This window comes from Anser anser (genome assembly GCF_964211835.1).
Source record: "Anser anser genome assembly, chromosome: 2".
NCBI classification, from domain to species: domain Eukaryota; kingdom Metazoa; phylum Chordata; class Aves; order Anseriformes; family Anatidae; genus Anser; species Anser anser.
The window spans coordinates 31,182,454-31,205,893 of NC_139721.1; the positions used below are offsets into that span (position 1 = coordinate 31,182,454).

Below are 23,440 nucleotides of genomic sequence, written 5' to 3' on the forward strand. Positions count from 1 at the left end.
TTTGGCCTTTCCCACTTGTGGTTGTTCAGCTTCTCGAGTAGCTGTGAGTAGCTTTGTTTTTCTACTTGATATTGTAAGTTTAGTGAGGACTCAGTCCAACAAAGCTCTTAAGCAAAACTTAAAGCAGTAAAAAGATCCAGTGAAACATTTACTTGAATTTATACATATGCTTTGCCCCTTTTTTGGCTGACAGCCTGTGTCCTAGTTGGATGCTTTGTTCCTCAGCTTCATTGGTGGGTCCCAGCCTGTGAGAAATGTATATTCAAGAAAAAAGACAAATACTTAGGGTGTTCTCAAGTATGGCTGGCAAAATCTAGACACAGAGACATACTATGGTAGTCTATATCAGGATGCAGGATTGTGCAAGCCTTTACAGCCACTGGCTTATGCTCCTTGTCAGACTATAATGTAGTCACCATTTCCCAGCCTGTGGGAAAGATATTTAAAAGGCCTAATTTGGAACATAGGGCTTTATACAACATTTGAGTTTAATGTATGGCATATCTGAGAGACAAATCATAGAATCATTTAGATTGGAAAAAAACTCTAAGATCATCAAGTCCAACCATTACCTTAGCACTGCCAAGTCTACCAAATGATGCAAGAGGTACAATAGATTGGGTTTATCTGCATCGTAGCTAGAGACTGGCATAATTTTTTGGTAAGTAAAGAGAGGAGTTTCTGTGCTGTGCTTTTGGGAGTAGTTGTCCATGTGGGTGCCACTTATGCAACGTGCCTCTTCACTTGGTCCTTCATTATTTGTAGTATCTTAATGGACACACTGCAAGCTCAGTGACTTCAAGTTCTGTTTGCATTTCTAAAAGTATATGTCTAGGGTCAGCAGTGTATTTTCTTTGAAAAAACAAACAAACACTACTTTCTAACTTTCCATTTAGAGATGGAAGCAATCTCAAAATTAACCCTTACATTTAAGTACCTTCATATAAGTGTCTGTGCACTGAGTGTCCAAGGTGCTATCATAATCAGTGGTGATGGGCTAAACATCCCCAGCAGAGCCTGAAGGATCTTTCAGCTGCCATTAATTCAGATATTAGCATGCTGTTAGGTGAATGGTGCTGTACACTTCATTGCCGAGGAGCTTGATTGAGCAGCCCTCAGCCTCATAGGAGAGACCCGGCATGCTCTCAGCTTGGGGATCTGGACTCCAGCCTGCAAGGACTGAGCAGTCTGGCTTGCTCCCAAACCACTGCTCTACCATCGCCTTCTCTTACAGAAATCTTTGGGTGTTAAATTAGTTTTTATTTCAAGAGGAATGGAAGGAGGATTTCATACAGTTTTTGTAACATATGTTTCAGGGCTACTAACAGTGGCCAGGAAGGCTTTTCCCCTCCTTTTGATGTTCAGAATGGTGTGTGGGTTTTATGTTTTCTGCCTTTTTCTGGAGAACAAAGTGTTGCGATGTGGGCAAGAAGTGCTTAAGTTCTTATAGGTATTTGAGAAGCGCTCAGAGGTCTGACTGATATGTGTCATTTAGGGTTAAACTGATCTCTTGATTTTGATTTAAGAGTGTTTGCAAGGTCAAGCTCACACAGACTATTGAATTTTGCTTCTCACTTTAACTGCGGGCCAGAGTGCACTTGACAGAATTTCTTGGCCAGTTCCACTTAACAGATTTTCTACTATTGCAATGACTCAGGACATCTGTGATGACTAACCGTAAAGCTAAAACAGCAGCTTATTTACATTGTCTTAACTATTGGAATGGCTTCCGCATGGATCATAGTGTCTGTTACCTTATCATGCTGCAATTAAAACACACCGTGTACAGCAGGGAGAGCTCTTGGTACTTTCTAAAATTCAGTTCCCTCTTTATTATTGTAATTTTAATCAACAAAATATCAAGTATTCCAAATTATTGGTTGCTTTTGAAGATCTTAGGTCATTATTAGTTTCTATTTTTAAAACTCCCCCCCCCCCCAAAAAAAAAAATCATGGAAATTTTATCTTTGGATACAAAATTTTTAAGTACTGGAATACCTTTTTCATTACAGAATCATGTTTCTTTTGGTAATAAATGTTTTTCATTAAACCATAGATTCATATGCACAATATTCTCATACCCAGATGTGTGTTGAAGAAGAAGCTGTTAAAGATGTTTTTTTTTTAAACGGAGTTTTTGTGACAGAAAAAAAACACACAAAGGGTCATTGCAGCTTTAGATTTCAAGTATTTACACAGAAAAGATAGGTATGAAAACCAAAACAAACACAAACTGATCTACATAAAGGAGAAAGCTTTGTTTTTCTCCAGAACTTGTCATTGCAGTCAGACCATGGCCAGTTTATCCATCACACCACTAACAAGAGCAGTTAGCTTAAAAATATTTTATTTGTTAAGGAAGCTTCACAGTACTGAGCTGTACTACATGATGCACCACATGAGCATTCATTTTGTGAATTGTAACATTATTTAAAAGCATTATAAAAAGATCAACTGCCTCCTTTTGTTCTCTCTTGACTGGTAATTTTGTACTGTCTGCTGAAATGGCAGCATTGGTGGCTGATTACAATGCCAATGTCAAAGAAAGAGATGTCAAAGAGATGCTGCATCCTAAGTTAAAAATGCTACCTCCATTACATATCTATTTGGTCATGTATATTGCAAATTTTTTTTCTGAGCATTAAATAAAACTGCATGGCATTGTCCAGAAATCATGTTTTTTTCATTTAGTGTCCCCCCCCCCCCCCCCCAGTCATTTCTTCTCATACAGAATGACCGAAATATTTTGATGCTAATAATGCCTTGACCATTTTATTCACAAAAAGCAATTGCAGTCTCTCAGCGGTGAGTGAGTTATCTTGAGCTTAAACCGGAAGCAACTACATTGGTATATTGCTATTATTCTCTTACCTCTCTTCATAGAAACCAACCATTGAAGTGACCTCAGAATTTCAAGGGTCACATATTGCATTTAACACATTATCCACCTTAAAGATATTAAAACAATAGAAATGTTGCAAAATATTGCTTAATTATCTAATGTGACTCTGTTGTGTCCAGTAATTCTGCTGGTTATGGAAATTTAACTAAGCTCCCCTGTCCTCCAGTGGTGAATAGTGTGAACAGCAACTGAAGAAAATCATTAAAATTGTCAAAAAATTCACATAAAATAATATATATATGTATAGAAAGAAATTCCCTTCTCCCTCTTGTCTTCCCCAAACAAAAAACAACAAACAAACAAAAAAATGTCAGTCCTACCGACATATCTAATACTATTTAAAATTTTGTTTGGCAGTTTCACCAGAAATGACCAATAGTGGACAAAAATAGGTAATTTTTTTACCCTCTTCACATTGCAAGTTATTTACCCTCTTCACATTGCAAGTTGCAAGGCAACATATGCAAAACAATCACTTCTCCATCCATGGACACCCACAACTCTTAAGTGTCTTGTAAGTGTCAATGAATGTTATTAACACAAGCAACTTGCTGTAGAAAGAGCAACTTGAGTAGGACAAAAACAAACAAACAAACAAACAAACACCAAGAACGAGTTATACCCATGCAAATAAAAAAAAAAACAACAAAAAACACGAGAGATCAGTAATGCATCCAGTCCAGTCATTCGTATGCAGAGGCTTTCTAGATAATAATTGCATTGTTTTGAGTTTATTCAGGAAAAAAAGCAAATGCAACTTGTGTAAGTCTAAATTTTTAAAGTGACATTGATCCATCTCTGAAACATACATGATTCTCACATGTTTATTTCGTTAACTTAAAATTTTAGTAAGAATGGCTTTTCTACCTGGCTCCATTGAAACCAATGGTAAATACCACACTCAATCTGAAGATGCTAGCTTTTCTATCATCAGTACTATTTCGGCCAAAGTAAATGATGTGATCTTTTGTCACTGAAGAAAAAAAAAAAGGAAAAAAAAGAGCATATTCAGTTGTGTCAAATGTGTTCCCATTTATGTTTTGAAATACTGGCTGCTGAAAGCTGTGCTGAGGTCTAAACAGAAACATTTATCCCCCCTCCCCTTCCCCCATATGCACACACACAATTTCCTACACCTCCTATTTACCACCCAGAGAGAAGGATCACATTTCCACTCCTCCCCTGCTCAGAGAGTATTTCAGAAGCTTTTTGAAAAACTCTTGACCTCACACATATGTACCATTACCACAGAAAGCTCCTTTAGTTTTCCTCTGATACCTGCTTCTGGGTAATCTCATACGGAACTATAATTAGGGTAAATAAAGAATGCTGTCTTTAGAGAGCTATTATTTTTCTTCAGATATTTTTGGGAATGATTATTAACAAAAGGTTTTAGTAAAGTGCCTTCCCTCCATGCTTTATAGCAGCTCTTACCTTCACCACTGCATCTGAAACATCTTGCTTCTCCACAGTAGGCAGGCTGTTTTTGACAAGGCATATGCACTCTTGCAATGCATTGCATTTTGTGTGTAGTCAGTTTTATAAGCATGTGTGCGTTTTGGGGGTACTCGGTTTATGAGTACCAGCTATTCTGGGAGGTCATCTGGAGGAGGTAGTTGATGGAAGGGCCTCTAGCACTGCAAGTACCCGATATTGCTGGAAATTCCCCTTATATTCAAGATTCCCCACAAGTTCTGTGAAAATCCATGTCTCCTTAGAGAGGTAAGGCAGACAGAACTGAGGTCTTACATGTTCTGCTTGACATATAAGCAGATGGGTGAGTCTGCAGATGAAGATGCATTGCTGTCTTGTCCAATGGCTATATCAGAGGGAGGCAGGCATGATTATCAGCATGTAAAGGAGGAAGAGGTTAAGAAAGAAACCACACTACTTGGGGGGAAACTAGGCTTCATTAGTTCAATTGCTTGAGTTTCTTTTTTCTATCATTGGAAGGTAAGTGAAAGTTTTCTTGAGGATAAACGTAGATTTTCTAGGTTTCTAATTCTTGTGGGTAAAGAGGCAGTTTACATCTCTGGAATGTATCTTAACCCAAATTTCTGGGATAATTCCACCTATTTTAAATGAAATTTATCTGTTTTAGAAACTGTTAAAATTGTACAGAAGCACTGTACCAATATATTGCAAATGATTTTTTTTTTTTTTAAGCTGGTTGCCATATAGTACAACAGAACAACAGAAACACCCAAGCTAGTTCCTTCCAGCTTCTGACCTAATCTCCCTTTATGCATATGAATATCATCTCAAGTCCCCCTACTCTCTACCAAAATAACCCAGATCTGTGTTCCTCCTGAGCTTATGCCTTCTGGATTTTTGACTGTTTTTGAGAAGAAATGTATTCTACTTAATAGTAATTTTCCTTTTGTATTCTTCAAAATGTGAAACTTCTTATCCAACAAGGCCTGAAGAATAACTCCTTCCAGAGAGGATGTGGCCAAGCATTTTCCTCCTTCAAAATGGCTGTAGCTTCCTATTCTCAGCAGGTCCAAGGCTTCAGGCTGCCCTCAGAGAAGATGGTGACCCCTGTTTCAACATGGTCACCTCACTTCTTATTCTCAGTGCTCTCCGTGGAATGAGCTTGACAGCCCTGATCTAGGTGGAATTTCGACTAAGCTTCTCAAAGCCTGTATACCTCCAGGATGCTGAAAGACAACACGCTCATCTGCCTACACACAGAACTGAGGCATTACAGCATTGGACAACTCTGATTGATTGAATAGACCCTGAGGGCAGGACCCTATTACCAAGCCAGTGCTCAGAACTGATTAACCCCTTAGCCAGTGTCAAATACAGTACATTGCTGTAAGAAGACTATAAATCATAGGATAACTGTAGGGTCAGGCCTACTGTGGCCCCCTTACATATCTTGCCTAAAGCCTACTGTTGATCTTTCTAAACAGACTATGTTACTGCTCTTCTGGCAGAAGGAAAATGGCAAAGGAGCTTCCCATCTAGGGTTTTAATAATCAGAACATTTTGCAGCTTGTTCGTTTTTTTCTCATTTCTCTTGATCACAGACAGGAACGCATTGCCTGCTAAACAAGGTGTATTTAGCTTTTGGGACAGTTGTAGGAAGAGATTTTTAAACTGTGTCGATGCTCTTGTACCTTTGAAAAGTTGTCACCTGCACTCCAACAATGACAGTCATTTAGCTTAACTTCATTTCAGGATTTTTCCGAGAATTCTTAACCCCACATTTCTGGTCACTTTTGGAAAGGGCAGCTGTTATTTAGTGCCTTACAACTGGATCTGACAATGGATTTTGGTGTCTTAAAAGCTAGATGCAATGCCAGCAGTGCCCACATACCTCCTTGTACAATGGAGCCTGGTCCTTAGGCACCCAGTGGAGGCTGTTGGTAATGTTCCTGAGAATGGGAATCAACAAGTCAACTCATTTAGCAAAGACACACCTGAAGTTAGCAACAGCTGACAGCAGACAGTGAGGAATGCTCTAAGAAAGAGTACATTTTTAGTCGTCCTCAAGGTTTAGGAGCCTTGCTCAGGCCTCCTACTGGAAATTCATGGACATCCTCTCCTGAAGGTGTGTTCAAACTCTCTTTCAGAAAAGGAGCAGGATTTGCACAGGTGAAAAAGGGAGAGGAGAAGGTCCTTGTGACTGTGCTGGTGCTAGTGTTGGCCCTAGTTCTCTTTCATAGAGCAGCCCAGTGGCTAAGGCACTTCCCTGGAAGGTGGGAGCAGGTAGAGCTCTTGTTCCCACATCCACAGCTATATTTTCCATAATATATCAATAATATAGATGAGGAATTAACTCAGGCAGGGACCAGGGTCCTCCAAGTGTGTGTCATATTTCTGTTTGTTTTCTCTTTCTGACCCACTGAATCTTGAATTTGCTTTTTGCATGCTAGCTGTGCAAAAGACAGTGGATAATGCACCCTCTCTTGAATAGTGTAGAATACGGCTTAGCAGAGAGTACTGCATAGGGCATCCTCTTCGGAGGCAGAAGATGTAATTAGAATATCCTCAGACAGAGGAGAGGGCTGATTCCAAGTCATCCACTTCCTGGATGAATGCTTAAAGACAAGTGCCTGCATTATCACCTCCTTATGAAGGAAAATGAAAATGGCCCCTCATCTAACAGCACCTATCTTTATCAAGAGAGACATAAAGGGCAAATTTTTCAAAAATGGGTTAGGCCCAGGTCCTCAAAGACATTTAGGCGTTTGATTTTCTTTGATTGTAGGGGGAATTAGCTTCCAAAGTGCCTTTGAGGATCTGGACCTTAGAGATTTAAGATACTCAATGTCATTTATCAAATGTGGAATCAGTAGGAGTCGGGGATCTAACGAGAACCCCACAGTCTATATGTTTCTAAATTATGTATGCGCTTTGAAAATGCTACTCCTTTGTCATGCAGGAAATCAGAATAGATGACTGATGATCCTTTCTCATTTTAAAATCCCTTGTAAAGCTGGCTAAGAACATGCGAGCACTATGATGGACACATCACAGTCATATATATGGCATGCATCCTGAAATATTTTATATCTATATACACTTCTGATGGACAGCCACCTTCCTTCCAATATGGCATGTCTTATGATAGACTGCTTTTTAATTATTTAAATTATGTCTGGATTTTTTAATATTTAGATTTTTCAACTATATATATATATCTCATGTTTTAAAAGAAAATTCCATGTGTCCTTACATTGATTGCCCATATTTTCTGGAAGTGCAATATTTCAACATTGACTGACCTTACAAGAACCAATTCTGTGAATACCTCTACTGTCTATTCAAAGAAAAGGCTTATGCCATTTACCTTGAGCTTTATTTTTTCAAGGCTGATATGTAACTTCCTGTTTTCTTTTTTTTTTTTCCTTAAAATCTTCTGACCTTTTGACAATACAGTTTCTAAAACCAGCTCCAACTCTTAAGTTGGCTTTATGTTAAACATTTGCCTTATCTCTCACTTACGCAGTTTAGGCAGTAATTATGGCTGTAATTATGTGCTGAGTATTTCCAGAGGTCAGATTTTTTGTTTGTTTGTTTGTTTGTATGTTTATTTGTTTCCCTGTTAGATGATATTTTAGCTAAAATGCTCTTAGAATTTCATGGTAACTTTGGAGTTTTTTGAGATCCCTTTGCTCCAAGCACTGTCAGTATTTCTCTGATAACCTTCACCACCTTCTCAATGCTAGCCTACCTTTCAGTGATAATTAAAGAGAATTCAGCATCCTAGAAACTCACATAGATTCCACATCTGATACCAAAAGCAAAGCAAGATTACACCTTCGCTATTCTACTCATATTTTATCCTTCTTCCTCTTCTTTCTTTCTTTCTTTTTTTTTTTAAAAAAAAGATTGTTTCTTTCTCTTAAGTGCTAAGGTGGTTTGCCACGTTAAGGGCAAGACTAGGTAAGTTCCCTATTGTTAACATGCGATTCACCTTCTTGGTCTTGGGTCCCTTACAGACATAACAAGCAGCATAGACTGCCTTTATCTTGTTTCTTATCTCCAGCCATTCTGAGATGAATCTTCTTCATGAAATTGCTCTATTCTTAAGTTTCTATAATTCATCCATTGCTTTCAACCCTACAACCTTATGTATGGTCTAGCATGTAACTGGCATAAAACAGAGGATGAAGTATTTAGGAAATAGAAAACACTGACTAAGAGGAGAATTATTATATTTAAATATCACTGAGGATATAGAAAATATCAAAAGGAACACAAAAAGAAATACAAAAATGATGGAATATATCTATAGTACTAATAGGACTAAGTGGTATCTAGAAGAGTGGTTCTTTTAAAGGGAATATTATAACATACCTTTAAATTTATAACTAAAAGTCAGGAAGGACAGCAAAAATGTAAAGCCAGCATAGATGCAATATTAGTGAATTACAATTGCGTATCTTTAATCTACATTTTACATCCTTCTAATTCTCTCTTTCTCAGTAAGAATTTTTTATGACTAAAACATAAACAGGCCTGTCTGTGGTGGTTTTCCACGTAATGAAGTAAAAAGGAAGAATTGTTCAACCACAACCTGCAGCACTATAGGCTGAGATATGATGTCCATTAGGATACCATGCCATCCTTAAGAGCAGCCTATTTTAAGCATACTTTAATTAAGGACCAACATAATTTATATTTATGAAAGATGATTGCAAAGAAGAAATAGATATACTGGTGGTTTTTTTTTTTCAAAAGATTTGTCAAATGTTCTGAAACATTTTTTTTTTCTTCAGAATGCAAAAATGGAAAAAGATGAATAAACCCAAATTTATGAAGATTACATCATAAAAATAGAGTTTGTAGAAGGAAAATTTGGGCAATAAAAATTAAGCTGTGTCATTTCTTGTATGCCAAAGTAGTTAAGGAAATGAAAAGGGTTTTAAAATTATTCTGAGAAAGAAAAAATCCTTGAAAGAAAATATATCATTCAGAAAAAGGGAGAGAAGATGACATTAGTAATGGTTAAAAATGATTGAAATATAGTTGTCCTTTGAAAGATCTTTGTTAAGCAAGAAGCATACAAACTAAAGCTCATATAGCAAGCAAACGATGACGTTTTCAAACATAAATTGATAAAGAATAGACAAAAGAGTACTTGAAAGAGTGGAACACTTACAAATTGTTCAAGCCAACAGGTAGTAAGGCAATTAGGAGATTCATTTACTCTGCCACAGGCAATTATCGATGATGTGGCATGGAAATCTGGGTAACTACCAAAACACTGTAAAGAAAGCAGAGTTCAAAAGGGAAAAAGAGCAGTGATTTTGGCAATTATTTCCTGAAGATTCTCTCTGTATTGCAGAAATGTAGTGGAAAAATGTTGAGAGAAAAAAACCTCACTGGGAGTTTGGTCACTCAGCCATCCCAGAGAGCAGGTCCCTTCTTATTCCTCAAGCCGACTTCATTCAAGTTATATGAGCAGGCAGAGGAGAGAGTGGCAGACAGTTAAACTGAAAAAAGGAGAAATAATTTTCCGCATCTTCGCATTATCTGCCACTTTGAAAAGCTGCCTCACGGAGAAGGACAGAGTAACTGCCTTCACTCGCAAGGAAAGTGGTCTGCAACTGAAGCAGTACTTTCCTTATGGGAAACAAGAGCATAAAGGTGTAACCTGATCTTCAAGAACGTGAAGATCTAGAGCAGCACTGAGGTTTGAAGATGACACCTTGAGAGAGAAAAATGATAATATTTTGCTGTGAGCACGTGCAAAATAATGGCTGAAAGAAAATCAGTGGGAGCTTGAATTCTAGTTAAACCTTTAGCATAATGTCTCATGAAATGTTATTCTCCAAATTAATTCACAGCTTGAAATGTGACTGCAGAACCATAAAGCAAGAAAAAACATAGATTGCTGTAGACTGAAAAGGGAGGAGCTTAGTGAAGGAAGACAGGAATTAGTTTTAAGTTCTACTTCATTTAACATCCTTCATATTGATTTTGAAGTGGGGTAATAGGTCTATTCATGCAATTCATCAATGGTACTAAACTGGAAAGTGTTGCAGTCACAACTGAGAAAAAAAAAGAAATTGTAAATGGAGCTAGAAGGGTTAAAATATGGACAGACAACAAGTGAATGAAATTCAATGTGGAAAAAAAACATTTATCTGTCTAGGGGAAATATAATTCAAAAGTCAAATATTCACAGAGACAGTGAAACCTGGAAAGAAATAACACTGCAGAAGGGCTCATGAATGATTGTGGAAAGAAAAATAGGCACAAATTTGCAATGCAGAGTGACAGCACTAAGGTTCAATGCAATACTAGTCAGAATCCGTGGAAGTGGCACATCACAAAACAAAAAAGGTAATAAACCTGCTGTTTACAGCCCTGATACACCCTACTCTGGGATACTGAGGACAAATTATTATTGGTGACCAATTAGACAGAGTTTAGAAAAAAGCAGCAAAGTTGTGGGTGTATATAGAGTTCAGCAAATGCTAGATGGATAGTTACAAATATATATTGAAATAATATATAACATTTAGATATATATGATATTAATATAGTTTAAAACATCACATATAAAATATATTAAATAGGTAAAATATATATACAAATATCTCTTTAGGGTGTCACCCATATATTATTTTTCTTTTATGCCCACTGTTTGCAGTACTGGCGTTTGGAACTGCTCAGCCTTTGCCATCTGGCAGAACAGAAATGGATGATGAAGATAGGAATATCTTGAACCTCAAGCATTCCCAATTTCTACCATACTGGTCAGGCTTTGCATGATTCATAGGAGAGAAAGGGAGAAGGCAGTCCCAAGTATCCCTTGGTGCATGAAGATAAGATGCACGGGTGAGAAAGTGTGTTCTTTGTAAACAAACCAGCAGCTATTCCATGAAATCTTGAAAAACATTAATAAGTGCTGAATAGATCATTTATTTTAAGATTCAAAACATTGAGAGTAATTTAAAAACTGTATAAAATAGGAAGGAACTAATTTAAAAATAATTTGAAACACATGTATATGTGTGTGATAAATAATTGGTTTGTGTGAAATATGGAAAATATGTGCAATTGTAAGGAAATAACACTCATAACTCATGAGATTTCAACTGGCCAAAACAGTATTACAAGGCCAGCAAAACCACTCACAAGGGGAAAGAGCAAAATTCCAGTAACGGTTAAATGAACTATTTTATTCATTTATGATTGAAAAAACCCCTTCACTAAATATGACAAACTACATCCAGGTAGCAGAATAATTCAGTGTGCTATGGAAAAAGAAAATTATCCACCCTGTTGGTTAATTTTTTAAGCTTTTTACCCCTCCAAAAGAAAGAAAGAGAATGAGAGAGTGAGGAAGAAGGAAAGAAAATAAATAGTTTAAAAAGAAAATGGAATATTCCTCATAGCAGGCTTTATGACTTGTAAACAAGTGCCCCAAAGCAACAAAAGCTATAGATTTGTTCATACTAATAGCCATTGGAAGATTTTATAAGTCTCTCAATAGTAAATGACCCAGAATTGGTGGGTGTAATACTACTGCTGACATTTCAAAATAGCCCTTTACATTTCATTCAGTATGTCTCTGAGTTATGCAAATGACTTTCAGTGTAGCTTTTCCCTTTCTTTATAAAACAAACACACATGGGGTAGTCTTTAGACTAAGATATATACATTCTGTAACCACCATTACAAAAGTCTATCATCTGTATTTTTAGGCAAAGCTTAAGATTCTGAATGCAAGCTACAATTATTAGCTTCCTACCTTTACCCTTCAGGAAAACAACATTCTCAGAGAAGCTAAATTTATTTATCTAGATATCTATATGCATATATAGATACTGTATTCACTGCTTAATTGCTGGTTTAGTATCAGTGATTGAGTGCTCTGAAGACAAGGTTTACCCTCAATCTTGGCAGACAGCTCCATTTTTAACTCTCCATATTGAAATGGAGGACTGAGAAACTCTGACAGAGCATCTTATCACATCCCATATTTTTACCATTCTCTAGCAAAAATATGTCAATGCAATATCTGCTTCTTCCCAAAAGTGTCTCAGGAAACCAGAGATGCAAACAGTGTTTCACAGTGCTTGATGCCATTTCCAAAAGTAGCCCTTTATAAGAAAATTCTGTGACATGAAAATAACATAATTAAAACCTTATCAAGTAAAGGAGTGGCTGAGAAAATAACTGGCCTTCTAGATGAATGATCAGGTCAAAGTTAAGAGTTTCGAGTTTTATTCAGTACCAACCTCACATTAGTGTAATTTCACTTAAGACAAGTATTATGCATAAATTTGGGCAAATGCACAAAAATCCCTCCTTTTGATAATGTGAAGAATATTTTGGAATCATTTATTCCTTTTAATCCAGGGAGAAGGATAAACTCATACCTTGGACTGAAGTGCAGCAATTTGGAATCCTTCTTATGTTACAGAGTATCTGCACTAGAACACTACTTTATTTTGGACCAAAAAATCACATTCAAGTAGAGTGGTTTTAGTCTGGGATAAGCATTCATACATTTTAAAAAGAACTGGAAAAAAAAAGAATGGCTTCCTCTAATTATGTGGCTTGATCAATGTATGCATTAAAGACACATTTCCTAATGTATTATGAATTCAGATGGGTGAGAGAAAATCAGGCTTAAACAGCTTTTAAAAATAGCCCAGAATCCTCAGCAATTTCCCCCTACTCACCTCCTCCGCATGCCAATGTTAGCAAAATCTAAAATACTTCTTCGGTTCTACTAAAAGAAAGCCGTATAAGAGATGGTTTAATAAAAAATGTTTTCTGGCTCCAGTTGCATACAAAATGCTAGAGACACAGCGTCTCAAGCAATGTTTATTATTTGTGTTGTCTTCTGCAGCCAGCTCTTTCACCGAGGTTTTGTTCAAAGATTAATTCCGACAGTGGAGAAGTAAAGAAAAGATTATTACTCAATCTCAGGGAAGACTGAAATTATTAAAGCAGAGCAGCCGCTAACCTGCAGGTCCCTGGATCTTCTGGAGTATGATATGATGATTGATAACCTGACCTACACTTCTTGGATCACTTGGCAGGTAGAAATATAGCATCTGCTCTATTGTTAATGCAATAAATTAAACCACTTTCAAACATTATTTCAATAAATTAAGCCCATAGATCTGTAATAGTTTGCATAAACTATGTAAATAAGTGCTGTGACTTACGTGTTGCTGTGTGGGCATAAATTCACTCTACTTCTTTTAAAGGGGAGAAGTTGGATATGGATATTTAAGATGGCTTGTGCAATCATATTAATCTTTCTACTTCATATTTCACATTTTTATGAGAACTTTATTACTAAATAATGTATCTCCATGTTCCCTTTTGTAGCTGTGCTGTCCATTACTTGCCTAAACTACTTGCTGTCATTAGTTATAGCAGTTTTATGCTTCATATACTACACAGCCTCTGATGGCTGTCTCCCTAATAAATTCTTCATCACCTTCAACATGACCATCTGCATTGCAGCTTCATTAATATCCTTTCATTCCTATTTCCAGGTGGGCAATGTCTTGCTTAGTTAAAGCTTTTTGTAAATTATTAATTATTGCAACCGAGAAACCTCCTCCCTGGGCTTTCACTGGTATCATGAAATAGTGATTTCATGGATATTACAGAAGCGCCGCTCATTGCTGCCTTTATCTGTTAGGTTAATGAGGATCATTCTGCTCGAACACAATGGATCAAAATCTGGCCTTTGGTGCACACAGATATTTCCCATTGATTTCACTGAGCTCTTTCCATCTGGAGCTTCAAGCTTAGCAGCCTATTAAAGTCGCACGTGGAGTGCAAAGCACAGATAGAAAAGTTTACCCTGGTAAAGCAGGTGAAGCAGAAACTGAAGAAGCCTGAGACTTGAAAGAATGTGGACCAGTACAATCAAAAAGTGAAAAAACCTTAGGCCACTGGGCAGGAGATCCAGGGCAATCTCAATTTCCTGACTGCATAGAAGGTTAAATACACCTCTTCAGCAGCCAAGCCCTGTGCTACTTGATTCCTTAGGAAGACTTTCTGTTGGCTGTAATATCGAATAGATTATTCAAATATGAGTACCAAAACCCACAACACGTGTATTTTGTAGCAAGCCACAGACACTTATCATCACTTCTTGTAGCTTAAAGCCTTTGAGAGTTCCTCTGAACGTATCCTGCAGCTGAGTGAATATGCTGTATTGGCCGTGTCGTGACAGGACAACTTCTTGTCATCCATCGCTTTGGAGTCAGTTTGGTGGGCTCCACTAACCAAGGAAATGCTTTTGGACAGACTGTGAAGTTAACACATAAACACAGAGTATGTTGCAAACTGAATGTGACCTATTCAGCACATACTGAATTGAATGGCTTATATAGTTCTTTAACATATGGTTAGGATGAACCACAATTACAAATGAGGAAGGCGCAATTTATCCTGCATCCTTATATTGCACCACCCTCAATCATTCTTTTAATTGGTATGTCTGTGTGTGCCCTCATGTACCCCTGTATGTGCACTGACTCTGTATATACATTTACATTTACTTTCTTGTATAAACATATTAGATGTACCAAGCAATATTTTACAGCTGATTAGTAAGGACAAACAAAACAAAACAAAACAAACTAACTTATGAAATGATGATTTAAAACTGCCTATAATTCCATTTTTCTTTCTTGCGATTTTTAATGTTGGTTTTCCTTCTACTTATTCAGACAGTGATCCAATACCTTACTCAATATACTTTATTCACACCTCACCCCATTGGCAGAAGTTTTCCTCATATGCGTCTTTTCTTTCATATTGTTGTGACTGTGATAGTACTAGCAAGATGCATAAAAATTAATTTATCTTTGCAAAATGCAGTCCAGTATCAAGTTGGAGAAGAGCTCTGTGGGGTTACTGGATATGCAGACAGTTTATCTCTAGGAAGTATCACTGTCCGAGGATGCTTTGTGGGATTGAAATCTATAGACATTTTGGCTGATGAAATGGAGAAATTAATGTAGGTAAAAAAAAAAAAAGACTTTTCAGAGACATGGCTATGTTTGTCCAGGTGTTGCAACAGCAATCATATCCTTGTCAAAATGGTCAACAATAATGCTGAACTTTAAGTCTCCGCTTCAGAGTCTTTGCAAGAAAGGAAAGGTTACCAAATTATTTTTTATGGTGGTGAAACAAATTGTTCTTTTACCTTATGTATGCAAATAGCTGGTCTGGTGTGGCTGGATTTTCTTCAATATATCATTCCTTTTCATACCCATATAGGAAATCATTAAAGTTTGACAAATTTAAAAGCAATATGAGGCTGAGTGTTTAATAGAAAGTGCCAGGGAGCTTCTCAGGAAATAGGTGGTTCTATGAACCCCACGTATATTATGCCTGCATTCCTATGTGTGCACAGATTTGGAAGCTTGGCAATACAATTCCGATTCAAACCCTGCTTTTTTTGCTTTTTAAAATCTCCTTTATTCTATGGCTTGCACTATCTCCCTATTTTCAGTGCATTCAAACTTTTTTTTTTTTTTCCTTCGCATTCTCTTCTTTTTGTCCTCTTTCCTTCTGCAGTAACTCATTTTGTCTCTCCAACCTGAGAACCATTCAGGCACTCATTTATATTCAACTTTCAGCACTCAGGCAGATGCCCAAAACAGACACTCTTTCTTGATCTGCCATCTCAAAGATCCCAGAGATGCTGGCTGGTATGTGACACCAGAAAGCAAAGCAGTGGTTATCCACAAGCCCCAAAGCTGTCTCCTAAAACAAAGAATGTAAGAAATGAAGAAATGTAGCTTGTTGAGCAGATAAGAAACTCTTTGCCTCAGAAATGAAAAGGAACAGGAAAAGAATGGTTTGATTTGAAGAGAAAATACTCCTGAGGTGATGAGAGAAGCAGACTTGAATTAAATGTGGACATGTAAATTCCTGCTGTAAACCAAAAGGACTGCGTTCTTGGAACAGGTCAGTAAAACATCACTGTAGGACAGAGGGAGCTTTTAAGCCAGGCATGCACCTGCCAGGGATTTGACCAGCTCTACTGTCAAAACCTCATATTATTCCTGAAGTAATAAGCATGGTTTTATATTACCATTAATTAAAGACCACTTCAACTAGGTGGCTGTGTCTTGCCGACCGAAAGAGTAGCAGATTCATATAAGTTTCACCATACTGAATGTATTCATTTGGTTTGCTTAATTTATGTAATGAAGTAACTTAATTCTGTACACACCCAAACCCCAAACTTGCCTTTCTTAAGTGTTCTTTGTTTTTTTCCCTGTGGTTTTTATTTTTTTTCCATAATGTTAATCCATGGTTTAGACAGACTGTGGGGCCCACCTACTGTGGAAACCTTTTCCCCAATATAATTGCTAACGGAGGCTCCAGAAGTTTGAGAGAAATGAAAATAAAACCTTATTATCCAATAAAGGATCATTAAAAATTCAGCAGCTAACAGTTTTTGGCTGACAAAATTGTTGAACACACCAAGAAGCAGAAAGCAAAATTGCCTATTTTCTGATCACAGGCCTAATTAGAAATGAATGGCTTAACTGTACCATTATGTGCCAATGACTGTGACCTGCATGGTATTTTCATTTCTGAATCTCTTTATATAAAGAATTTCCTGTGAGATTTTGTTACCCTCTAAGTGCCTCTGTATGGTATTGACTACAACTGAGGGCCAACTTTTGTTATAAAGAAAATGTCTGGCTTTAATGGTGTGGAAGTTGAATGCACATATATATTTTTTATTGGGTCAGGTTCTAAGACTGGATATCCCAAAGCACCAGTCTTGTGCTATTTTGTTTTTAATTTTTTTTTCTTTTTGACAAATTCTTTTCTACAGCTTTCAGGAACCAGTTGAAAACAAGACAGTAAAAGGTGACATGAGAATAACAGAACTATAGGAGTCTCTGCAATCTACCTCAGGAACTGAAATGCTGCCCTGGCATACTCATACATACATAAACATGGTTGCCTCTCCGACACCACCATACTCAGTGTAAAACAGGGCAGAATTAAGTTTTATGAGCTAGATTCTTTCTCATGTTAATTCCTCTGAAATCAACAGAGGATTCTCTTTTCTCTAAGAGAAAAATGGAACCAGCCTGTTTAATGCTTCTGTTCCAGAAGCCTACACTTACTGTAGTTTCATGATCAGCTGCCCCATTCCCTTCCATGGGTGAGCCTGAGACAAAGGTCTTGCTGTTGAATAAAGCTTCATTATATCAAAGAGATACCATAAATAATTTAGCAGAGTTTATCATAACTGAAGGTTTCTTCTCACAAGGGATTAAACTGACCTGGGGGAAGATTTAATTCACATCTCTGGAGACAATAAGCTGCCAGATCAAGTTTAAGGCCTTTGGAAAGTCCTTATTCTGGAACACCAACCTGGCGGACTCGCCCCTATTCTAGTGAAGTGGTATCCCAACTTCACTACGTGTTGGATTGTGCCAAGAAGGAAGAGCTGTACATGTGGGCAATGTGAGTGTTAGGAAAACTGCCTTTTTCATGCAGCTTGGTCTGGTTCTCTGCTCTGTTTCTGAAAAAGCATTGGTCTTAAATAGGCCCTCAGGTACACTGAAATGATTGTTAGTGGCTTATTTCACTATAGACGCTCCATGGCTGCAGAATTTACAGAATTACACCAACCATTGAAAAAATGGTAGAAGTTTTAAAAAGATAGAAAATGAGATGTGTTCTTTCACCAGCATTCAAAACTGAGCATCTCTGAGTTTCTTGTCTTATTTGTTCTGTTGTAACCTATGATTAACTTGCTTAAAGTCTACACACTTATTACAGATTTCTGTCACAAAAATAAATTGCAGAATTTGATGATTCTGATCCAATAACTCAACGTCTTCCTGTAACAGCATTGTGTTACACGTATGTCACCAGAGAATGCCACTTCTTCCTGTATGGTAGTGCCACCAAATCATAACACAAGTGGCTTTTTTTTTTTCCCATATATTTTTCCATATACATATACATAGTACATAGTAAGGCCCAGCTTTGTGACTTCTCTGACATATAAATAATCCAAACACAGAGATAGCCTCGCTGTTTTCCATCAGACACCTGACATGAGCAATGACAGTTATGTAAGTAACTGTTTTGCATAATAAAAGCCTATGCACATTTGTAATAGGCAGTCATCGCATTGAAGACAGCATTTCTTCTCACTGATGTTATAGCAGTTGCTGCTTCTTACTTTCTGCAGCAGTGCGGATTCAGGTTTATTGTGAGACTATTCTCTGTTATCCAACAGCACAAAAAATCATTAAATAGGTCAGGTGCCATTGTTCATGAATACTCAAGGTGACATGAAACTACATAACTTTGTGATCTCCTGTTTTTTTAAGAGCTAGCTACTTCATGTCTTTTATGACAAATTAAATTACTGCCTACTTTGACTTTGGGCAAACTCTAGCAGAGATCTGATGAAAAAGTTATTTATTTCTATTAAACAACTAAACAGAAATTTTTCTTTTGACCCTATTCTAAAGAACTATGTTGCCAGAAAATGTGGAGTAAAGAGGGGATAGAAATCTATTGGTTACAGATCTTGTATCACCAGCTCAGGTGTCTTGGATGTCACCCTTATGGTCTTCTGATGTTACTTCAGAAAGATTGTACTGTCAGCAGGAAAATGGGTCTTTTTGAAAAGATTTTCTCCTTTACCAAAGGCGTCTTATGAGATGTTAAGCTCATTAGGAAAGCAGAAGAAAATCCAGCTGAACTTTTAAGTCTTTTTTTTTCTTTTTTTTTTTTTCCTTTTTTTTTTTTAAACTTTTGGTCATTAAGAATGTGAAAAGGGGCTTAGCTTTTTGAGCAGCTCCAGGGAAAGACAGGGAGGGGAAAAATGTTGAGATCTTATGACTACAGTTGTTAATATACAGTGGTGATACTATTCAAGCTGCGATAGTTAAAGGACTGTCAGCACTTCCATTTGAAACCCGGTCTTTTTAACATTTATTTTTCCAAAAAGAAGACCAGTGTTAGTTGATTTTTAGCATACAATAATTCATCTGGTGAGAAAATTCTCTTTGTGACATTTCAAACAGATGGTTTACATTGTTCATGATAGAAATAATTCAAAGTGTCCCAGCCTGAGACATATTTTTGCATTTGTATCCAGCTGTCAGCCATTTATTTGTGTGTGTATTCATATGTAGAGATCTATGAGAGTATGTTTGTATGTATATATGTGAGCATATATTGTACAACCTACATAAGGACTGCCCTTATGCTTAAATGTTAACATAGGCCTGATTTTGCCTCAGGTTATCAGCACCTTGAAGGATAAAGTCTTTACAGGTGTTCAACCAACAGGCCTAGGACCAGAAGTTCTGTTGCCAGGTCAAGCAAGCAGCCCATGTTTTGCACAGAAGTCTCGGCATTAAGATTACATTTTTTCTTCTGTTGTATAAAATGTGCTATACAGATAGAATAAGCAAGAACATTTTCCTTTAAGAATTCATTGATATGATAAAGGGGCAAGATTCCTTCAAAAAGAAGGAAAAGAGTAGATCCATCCCTATATTTTCAGGTGCAAGCAATGAATAGGGAGAAGAATACTTAGAATTGCTGTAGTTCTACATAATTTCAGAAAAAAATCATTTACTAATCACTCATTTACTAACAAAAAACTTAGATATGTAGAGAGCTATTATTTCCATTTTACAAAAGAAATTATTGTGACAGGGTACACAACACGACGTATCAAACAAAGAGCTATAAACTTATTACCTTCTAGGTGATTTCTGCCCACTTTGAAAAGTTAAACTACAGTGGCAATGATAAAGATTGGTGAAATATTGCAGAGTGTTCTGTTTTCAGAATTGTTCTTCCTTGGGTGGTTAAGAGATGTGTACTGTGATGCAGAATGTGTTTCACTAGCTTGTTAGGAGCATAGTCTTTGTGAAAGACAGTAATGAATGCAGATACTCCTCAGAAAACTGTATCTTTGAGCCCAGAAAGGGACAGGACCAGTAGCCACAATGCTGGTGAGTGATGAGGCATGCAGGAAGCTCAACAGAATCTTGCTGCCAAAGGATTTGCAGATGTGGGACTCAAAGGATATTGTCCAAGGGTGAGGTAAGAAAGACTATTTCCACTCATTGTAATGGATCTATGGAGACAGTCTGTACAAGAAAACTCTCTGGGATTTTTTTTTTCTTGTGTAAGGCTTGGGTTGTATATATGAACAAACACTACAGTCTGGACACACAGTGTCCTGTGTGTTATCTCCATCAGAATGGAAATGATGAGAACTGAAAGATAGATGCATGCCTCAGTGTAGGAAGTTAATTTTTAATTTGTTTGAGCTTGTTTGCTCATTTTCAACCTTTTAAATATATCCTATTATCCACTTAGCCATTTGTCCCTTTAAATGTATGTCTTGTCAGAAAAAGTATTCTATTTTTTTTTTTTTTGTGGGAATTACACAAATCCATGCTCCTCTAGTTTGAAGATCATACACTTTTATCATAATTACATTGTATGTAAGGCCAAAAAAACATAGATAACTGAATCTGATCATATGTAAATACTGCACTTTTCTCACTTTCACCCATTTGGCCCTGTCTGCAGTTTAAACTTAGATGGTCAAACTGTTTTCAGAAAGTCATTCTGTCTTGTTCTGAGGAGATGGAGAAGTTATCAGTGTATTTCCAGATTTGGTTCATCTATTAATAACTCCCACTGCTAAACAGTGGTGCATAACGATACTTGTTTTTTGATTCAGCTTTGCTGAGACCCACTAGCAGGGCTAGGAATTTGAACAAGAAGAACTTCTCTGTTTGCAGTTTGTGACATTGTTCCCCAGATTTGTTATCAATAATGTTGTGCCATTTGTATGCTGAGGTTACAGAATGTAAAACAAGAAAATAAAAGAATGTGTCTTGTAAATTTGGAAACACAAAACGTTGCAACACAAGTACTTTGGTTATAGGAAGGGCAGCAACTTTGTGTGTATGACCCTATAGTCTGAAGCAGATTTATTTGCTATGGTAATACTATTTAGCTTTTCTGCTTTTCTTGTCCACACGATGGGGAATCTTGATATGAGAGCTAAACAAATTGAAGGCAGAATGCTATGCCAATGCGAAAATGAGGCCACAAGAATAAAGCTGAAGTTCATGACTAAACCATGTTTGACTACTGACAGATTTAAAGACATTCCTAGCCACAAGCATTTAAATACTCTGTCTGTTATCAAAATTTTTAAATACGTGCTAAAATACTGATTTAGGTCTATATCAGTGTCTTCAACAGCCGAGAGAGGATCACAGAATCATAGAATGGTTTGGGTTGGAAGGGACCTTAAAGATCAACTAATTCCACCACTCCCCGTCACGGGCAGGGACAGAGATTTCAGGCATTCAAGTGAGAGTTTCAGGCATTCAAGTGAGATGAAACAATTACACAATATATACAAGTTATACAATTGTATAATTGTACAATTGGGTTATACAATTTCAGTTAAATTTAATACCACCCTTGAAAAGCAAGATTTAGGCAGATATTTCTAGTTTACTTATTACTTGTCAGAATTTCAGTTGAATTCATACAATATAATAGTGACCTGGTAAAAAGACAAAATAATTTTAACTCTGGGCTAAGAGCTACAGGTGAGAAATAGCTGGCTGATAGTGTTCTCTGTTCCTGTATAGTGATGGCCACTTTGCAAACTATTGCTCTTGTTGTCCGTGATCTGATTCTCCCTTTATATCCTCCGTCCCACATTCCCCCAGTGTAAAAGGAGAAAGAAGACAGAGAGAGATCTTTTACTCTCTGGAGATTTCACAGTACATACATGGGCAGGGAACATGTGAAAACCCTTGAGCACTCTTTTACATATGGCCCTGACAGCAGTAATTGGGTCCTTTATTCTAACTGTTGCTGTTGCAGAGCAGTAAGGAATTGTCTGGCATTCCTGTAACAACTTGAAAACTTGCTCCTAGATCTACAAGTGACCCATGGTGTGAGGTGATGGGAAGATAGCCAGATTTTAAGCAGTTTTTATTTGTATTCAGTTGAGTGCCAAGCAAAGAGTCAGGCAGGTTTTCTTCTTCTTCTTCTTCTTTTTTTTTTTTTTCTTTTCCCAAATATTTCTCTCAGCCCAAGATGAGAAGCAAAGTCTCATACTCCATTGTTCCTTTTTCTTCCCCACAGCAGCATATTTTAAAGATGGAAATTCAGTTATCTGTATTTCCTTACTTTTGTCAGTTTGGGTCATAGCCTTAATGTTACTTAAACAGTTTCTTTAAAGTAATGGAGCCCTTAATATAGACTTAATAAAGCAATGTAAGGCAGTATGGATTTCCTTCTGTCTAAGGTTCAGAGGCCTTTATCTGAATAATACATTAGATACTTTTATTCACTGGTGAGGCTTCGTAACAGGAAAAACTTTGAAGAGAACGTCTGTCCTATCATTAAATTGATAATAGACATGTTCTTTATTTTTTATCCCTTTTGTAGCACATCTTTTACCTCTGACAGGTTTCTCTAGGAATTAAACAGGGACCGTACGATACTTTTAACAATGTGGTCTCATAACTTGTTGCAAGCATAAATAACTGTGGTGAGGAAAGCCTTACAAAAAGGTTCTTTGATACTTGCATGTTAGTTGTATTATCGTTATATATAGTGCTGTCATATAAAGTAGAATACTGTTTTAATATATATTTTTTTCAGTGTAATGGGGGTACATAAACATTTAAATAGTAATTCAAAGTGATTTTTATGAAATATATGTTGACATCAGTATAACAAATTCAGATTCAATGATACCTATATAACTGAGTTGAATATCTGTGCACTTTTGTTTGAAAATAGGAGGCTTCTAAACATTTTTTAATAAGCCCAAATATGATAATGTTTCCAATTTAGGTATAACAGAGAAAGTAAACACAACTGTTTGACCCTGAATATCATGCTCTGCATCTTGTTTTCTTATGTATGCATATGTAATCCCAGGTTTAGAGATCTTGTAAAGACCCACCAAAGTGCCTATTATTTGTTAACAACTCCTGTTAACTGGTTTATGCTGTTGGAGAAAAATGAGAATGGCTTGGCTCT

The 23,440-nt window shown here is 36.9% G+C and overlaps 1 long non-coding RNA gene across 5 annotated transcripts in view; it reads left to right on the forward strand.

The window, feature by feature from the left end:
• Window positions 1-23,440, forward strand: part of LOC310893526 — a 221,826-nt gene that overhangs the window by 51,036 nt on the left and 147,350 nt on the right. For 4 of the 5 annotated variants that reach the window (XR_014579062.1, XR_014579063.1, XR_014579064.1 and 1 more), the window contains exon 1: window positions 12,794-13,419. The exons of the other annotated variant lie outside the window; for it this stretch is intronic. This is a non-coding gene — a long non-coding RNA (uncharacterized lncRNA). Of the gene's footprint in view, window positions 1-12,793; window positions 13,420-23,440 lie in introns of those variants that run through there. 5 annotated transcript variants of the gene reach the window in all.